Genomic DNA, 6,838 nt, shown 5'->3' with positions numbered 1-6,838 from the left:
TGTCATCCCCTCTGGGTCCCTGGTCTGACCCTGTGGGGGGAGGGGGTGTCATCCTCTCTGGGTCCCTGGTCTGACCCTGTGGGGGAGGGGGTGTCATCCCCTCTGGGTCCCTGGTCTGACCCTGTGGGAGAGGGGATGTCATCCCCTCTGGGTCCCTGGTCTGACCCTGTGGAGGAGGGGATGTCATCCCCTCTGGGTCCCTGGTCTGACCCTGTGGGGGGGGGGGGTGTCATCCTCTCTGGGTCCCTGGTCTGACCCTGTGGGGGAGGGGGTGTCATCCCCTCTGGGTCCCTGGTCTGACCCTGTGGGGGAGGGGATGTCATCCCCTCTGGGTCCCTGGTCTGACCCTGTGAGGGAGGGGGTGTCATCCCCTCTGGGTGCCGGGGTCCCACCCCAGGGAGCCCCGTCGGTGTCCCAGGGGGATGTCACCGCCCCCTGGGCCCCCCTCAGCCCGGCGCGGGGCGCGGGGCTCTCCTCGGGGCCTGCTGGGCCCGGGCCCGGCCGGACGCCCTGACAGTCGGACAGGCCAGACCCTTCCAGGCCGGCGGGGCGGCCGAGGCCCCCAGGCCGCGCTGGGCCGAGCCGGGCAGGCCGGACGGCCGCGGCGCTTACCTGAGGCGGCTGAGGCGGAGGGAGGCAGCGACAGAGGCGGCGGCAGCGGCTGAGGAGGCTCACACTCGCTCCCTTCCCGCCGCCATGTTTCCGCTGCGCAGTGTGAGGGGGCGGGGGCGGGGGCGGGGGAGGGGGCGGCTCTGCTCCCTCCTCTCTCCCCCCTCCGCTCGCCTTCTCCTCCCTCCCCACCCACCGCGGCCCGGGAGGGGAGGGCGCCGCCTAGCGGCTGGGGAGTGACCACACAGCCTCTCCTGGAACCTCGCCAAGAGTCCCTCAGCCGGCACTGGCACCGCCTCCGCAGCAGCACCCGCCCGCGTGCCCCGCGCCGCCGCGCCCCCGGCACACCCCCTCCCACCCCTGGCACGTCTGGCCGCGCGCGCGCACACGCGGAGACGCGCGCAGCTTGAGTGCCCCTCTGTCGTCTCCCCTCCCGCTGCAGAACAGTCGGGCGCGCTCCCAGGCTTCCCCCGTCGTGCCCCCCACCCTGAGCCAGTGTCCTAGACGTAGCCTAGGACTAACGGTCTAGACCCGTCTGGAAAGTACTCAGACGCCGTCCAGTCCTGCCCCCCCTTTTAACAGAGAAGGAAACTGAGGCCCAGGGAGGTTCAGGGACTTGCCCAAGGTCAGAGGCGGGGGTGAAGATCGGACCTCTGAGTCCAGAGCCCGTTTACCGTACCGTGGTGCACGGATCTGGAGGCGGGAGTCCTGGGTTCAAATTCTGACACTGACCCTACGTGTATGATCTTGGGTGAGCCACTTCCTCTGTAAAATGAGGAGGGTGAATTAGAGGGCCGACAGAGGCCCTTCCACCCCTCCATCAACCTCCTGCAGTGGTGTGACATCACACATATGCCAGCTGGGAGCCCCCATACCCGCTGTGAACAGGGCTGGGCTCCATGGCCTTCTAAAGCCCCTTCCAGTTCTAAAGCTATGCTCTTATGATCCTATGACCCTCTCCCAGCTCCTACACATCCTAGGCAGGAGCTGCCTTGCATACTTGAACTGGAGCCCCTACCTCTTTCTCACCCTGCTAGGGCTTGTGTAAGGTACAAACCCTAGGAGGACCCGGAGCTTCTTCAAGAGGGTCTCAGAATCTTACCCTCCCCACCCTATCTCCAGTGCATCTCAAGCAGTACATGCACCAGATCTCCCTCCCCTGCATGCAGCTGGCTAGAAGGGGCCGCAGCCCTCCATAACCTACCCCCCCATACAGACTCAAGCCCTAGGCTGGAACTACCTCACATCCCCCAGCCCAACCAGAGGCAAGCGGATTGACAGGCTCACAGCTGGTCAGAGCTAAAATGGCCCTTAGAGATCATCTAGCCCAATCCCTTTCATTTTACACATGGGGAAACTGAGGCTTAGAGAAGGGAAGTACCTTGCACAAGGGCTCACAGTTTGTAAATAACAAAACTAGCATTTGAGCCCAGGTCCTTTGATTCCATATCTTGTTTTCTTTCCAAGACACTCCAAGATTTTTTATAATCAATGAAAATTGAGTGTTTGAACCCAGGTGTTAGAATATTACAATGGGAAAGAATCTAAAGAACCAGCTGCTGACCTTCAGAGAGGAAAATATATTATTATCCCCCTTTTACAGATGAAGTAATTGAGGTCTGGAGATGTCATGATCTGCCTAAAGTCAAACTGCTAGGGGTAGAAAGAGACCTTAGAACTGGAGTTTTGCTAATGACCAGTTCAAACCTTTCTCCTTTCCAAAATCTAGATGTGTTCTTATCTTTTTCTGAGTCCCTGTAGTCCTTTGTACCTCCTCCATGTCACTCCATTGCTGTTATTGAATGTCTCACCTGAGGTGTTACCCTCTCCATGAAACTTTCCCTTAATCACCAAACTGAAAGGGATCTCTCCTTGTTTATGTCTCTTCTTTCACCTTGCTTAGATCTCTGGACAATCTCAGTCTCCACCGTATTGTAGGCACTGATTTGTATGCAAAGATCTGGCCATGTCACTCTTCTGCTTAACAACTTCAGTGGCTCCCTATCTCCTGTTAAATAAAGTTCAAACTCTTGCCTGGCATTTCAGGACCTTCTTTAATTTTTCACTAGTTTTAGCACACCCTAACCCTAATCTTTTGCACACTTTCCTTGATAACCAAACTGGACAACTTGGTCCCTAGAACACACCCTTCGTGACTTTAACTGTATTATTCCCAATATCTGGAGTATTTTTCCTTTGCTTCTTCTTCTACTGATTTCCCAACTGTCCATCAAAAGCCTGATTCAAATGCTACCTCCTCCAGGAAAATTTCCCTGATCCACTGACAGTAAGAACCATTGCCCTCAGATAGCACTTTGTATGTCTCTAATTTATTTCCCATGTACTATTTTATTTTTGTTTTGATTTAGTTAGAATTCTTTTTCAATTAATAGAAATCAATTTCCTTCCCTTCCCCACTGCCTTTCTGGGTCCTCCACCATTGGTGTGTGTGGGGGACCTTTTAACAAATATACATAGTCAAGCAAAATGAATCCCCATATTGGTTGTTATCTAAAAAAATATGTCTCCTAAACCCCAAGTTCATCACCTCTCTGCCAGGAGGTGAGTAGAATGCTTCATCATCAGTCCTCTGGAACCGTCATCATTACGTTGATCAGAGTTCTTATGTCTTTCAAAGTTGTTTGTCTTTGCAACATTATTGTTATTGTGTGAATTGTTCTCTCGGTTCTACTTACTTCCCTCTGCGTTAGTTAATACAAATCTTCTCAGATTTCTCTAAAACCATCCCCTTGATTATTTCTTACAACACAATAGTAGGGTTTTCTAAGTATATCATCCTATCATCTGCAAAAGCTACTAATTTGTTTCTTCTTTGTCTATGCTTATTCCCTCAATTTCTTTTTCTTGTTTTATTGCTATAGCTACCATTTCTAGTACTATATCAACTAGTGATGTGACAATGCACATCTTTGTTTTTCCTCTGATTTTACTGGAAAGGCAACTGGTTTATTAATTATATTTATATACCATAATTTGTCCAGCCACTCCTCAATGGATGGGCACTGCGTTAGTTTCTAGATCCTTCTCCATGCAAAAAGTTTCTATAAGTACTTTTGTGTGTATATTTATATATATGTGTATATATGTCCTTTCCCTCTTTTTATTTCATTTTATTTTTTTATGTAGACAGACTTAGTCATGTTGCTTTACAATTCGATAACTTTTGGATCATAATTCCAAATTGTGTCCCAGAATGGCTGAACGAATAATTCACAGTTTCACCAGTAATGCTTGTTTTCCCTGAAGCCATGCCAACATTTGTCATTTTTCTTTGTCATTGACTTTGCCAATCTGATGGGTGTAAGGTCAAACCTCAGAGTTGCTTTAATTTAAATTTCTCTACTCATTAATGATTTGGAGAATTTTTCACATGACTATTGGTAGCTTGTATCTTTTTCTTAGATAACTGCCTGTTTCTATCTTTTGACATTTGTCAGTTGGCAAATGGTTCTTATTCTTACAGATTTTAATCACTTCATTTGACCTTGGAAATAAGACCCTTATCAATGAAACTTTCCACAAAGATTTTTCCCGAGTTACCTGTTTCTCCTCTAATTTTAGCTGCATTGTTGTTGTTGTTGTTGTTTTTTAAAGACAATTGGGGTTAAGTGACTTGCCCAGGGTCACACAGCTAGTAAGTGTCAAGTGTTTGGTCTGAGGCCGGATTTGAACTCAGGTCCTCCTGACTTCAGGGCCGGTGCTCTATCCACTGTGCCACCTAGCTGCCCCTCCCACCGCCCCCCTACCCCTCGCTGCATTGGTTTTGTTCGTGCAAAACCTTTTTGGTTTTATGTAGTCAAAATTGTCCTTTTTATCTGTTATCACTTATTTGGTCATGGATTTTCTGTTAGTTATAGATCCGAAAGGTGGTTTCTTCCTAGATCCCACAATTTGTTTATGATACCATGTATCCATTCAGAGTTTATCCTGGTTTATGGTGTGAGGTGTTAACCTATACCTAATTTCTGCCAGACTACTTTCTAGTTTTTCCAGTAGTTTTTCTTTAAGAGTTAGTTTTTACCCCAATACTGTGGGTCTTTGGACTTGTCAACACTAGGATAGTAGGTTTATTTGCCTCTATGTAGCATGCCCAATCTCTTTCACTGATTGACCTCTTTATATCTTAACCAATACCAAAGCATTTTGACTATTACTACTTTGTTGTATGGGTTGAGATATGGTGCTGTTAGGCCCCTTCTTTTCTACTTCTTTTTCATTATTTCCCTTGTGATTCTTGACCTTTTTTTCTTCCAGATTAATTGCATTATTATTTTTTCTAGCTTAATAAAGCAATCGTTAGGTAGTTTGATGTATCACTGAATAAATAAATTAATTTAGGAGGCATTGTCATTTTTAATTTATTAGCTCAGCTTACCTATTAGCAATTAATATTTCTTCATTCAGGTTCATCTATCTTTTTGTAAAGAGCATTTTGTAGTTATATTCATAGAGTTACTATATGTGTCTTGATATATAGTATCCCATATATTGAATATACTGTAGTTATACTAAATGGAATTTTTCTTCCTATCTCTTCTTGCTGATTTTGGTTGGTAATATGCAGAAATGCTGATGATTTATGTGGATTTATTTTAGATCTTGCAACTTTGCAAAAGTTATTAATTGTTTCAATTAATTTTAGTTGACTCTAGGGTTTTCTAAACATACCATCATATCATCCACAAAAAGCTATAAATTTGTTTTTTCTTTGTCTATGTTTATTCTCTCAATTTTTTCTTACCTTATTGCCACAATTACTATTTCTAGCACTGTATCAAATTGTGTTGGTGACAATGGACATCCTTGCTTTCCCCCTGATCTTATTGGAAAGGCTACTACTTTATTTCCATTATATATAATGTTGGCTCTTGGTTTTGGATATATATTACCTACTATGTTAAAGAAAGGTCTATTTATTTCTGTGTTTTCTGGTGTTTTTAACAGAAATGGATGTTGTATTTTCTCAAAACTTTTTCTGCTCCTATTGATATATGTCAATTATGTTTATAATTTTTCTTATGTTAAGCCCACTCTGCCTTCCTGGTATAAATGTAAGCTGGACATAGTGTATAATCTTTGTGATGTATTGCTATAGCTATTTTATTAACATTTTATTTAAAAATTTTCCATCAATGTTCATTCAGGATATTGGTCCCTAATTTCCTTTCTCTGTTTTAACTATTTTTTGTTTAGGAATCAAAGCCATAGTTGTATCAAAGATATAATTTGATGAAATCTCTTCTTTTCCTATTTTTTTTCTTTTTAAAAATATTTTTATTTATTTTGTTAAATGCTTCTTAATTATATTCTTTTCTTATTTTTGCAAACAATTTGTGTAATATTGGAATTGATCATTCTTTGAATATTTGATAGAAATTGCTTGTAAATCCATCTGGTCCTGGCTTTTTTTTTTCCTTTTGGAAGTTCATTTATGTTTTTTTCAACTTCTTTTTTCTGAGATTGGGTTGTTTAGATCCTCGATTTCTTTTTCTGTTAATCTTGGTGTCATATATATATATAGTAAGTATTCATCCATTTTATTTAGATGGTACATTTTATTGGCATATTGTTGGACAAAATAGTTTCTAAAAATATCTTTTATTTCTTCTTCTTTTGTTGTGATTTCTCCTTTTTCATTTTCATGAGGAAAAAAAAATTAGCTTCAAGTTGTTGTTACCTGTGCATGTTTTCTATGCTCCTAAACTAGACCATGAGTATCTTGAGGACAGAGATCACATCTTTACTAAACTTTGTATCTCTCCTTCTACTCTTCACATGGTAGGTGCTCCATAAATGTTAGTTGAATGAATGGTCTTTTCTCCCTCCATTAGATTTGAAAGGCAGGGGCTATGATTTTCATCCTGTGCATACACTTGCACATAGAAGGTCCTCAATAAGCATTTGTTAAATGAAATTGAGTGAGTCAGTTCAAGGATGACATTGGTATCCTTGAGATGTCAAGATGTTGGGAGAGAGTGAAGAAGCCCTCCACTCCAGCACATTGGGTAGACCACCTACAAACTTTGGGATCAATGCAGATGACAATCCTTTGGGATGGGCAGGCATAGATGGGTTGTGGTCTGCATTGTTGGAGAGAACTACTGAATCAATGAGATCCTAGATCCCTTTGAGCCTTTGAGAGATTCAGGAAAAACTTCTAACAATTAGAGTGGTTCAAAAATTCACTGGGCTGCTCCAAGGGTGGGTT

The 6,838-nt window shown here is 43.9% G+C and overlaps 1 protein-coding gene across 1 annotated transcript in view; it reads right to left on the bottom strand.

Annotated features, from left to right (window-relative positions):
* Positions 1 to 713, bottom strand: part of SCMH1 (Scm polycomb group protein homolog 1) — a 167,546-nt gene extending 166,833 nt beyond the window's left edge. The window contains exon 1 of the mRNA XM_027864558.1: positions 613 to 713. The gene's annotated coding sequence lies outside the window, so the exon portion shown is untranslated. The remainder of the gene's footprint in view (positions 1 to 612) is intronic.
* Positions 714 to 6,838: the final 6,125 nt, after the last annotated feature.

This window comes from Vombatus ursinus, unplaced genomic scaffold (assembly GCF_900497805.2).
Source record: "Vombatus ursinus unplaced genomic scaffold, bare-nosed wombat genome assembly UNPS02014775.1, whole genome shotgun sequence".
NCBI lineage: Eukaryota > Metazoa > Chordata > Mammalia > Diprotodontia > Vombatidae > Vombatus > Vombatus ursinus.
The sequence above is the reverse complement of the archived record's forward strand: the minus strand, read 5'-3'. Positions and strand labels throughout refer to the sequence as shown.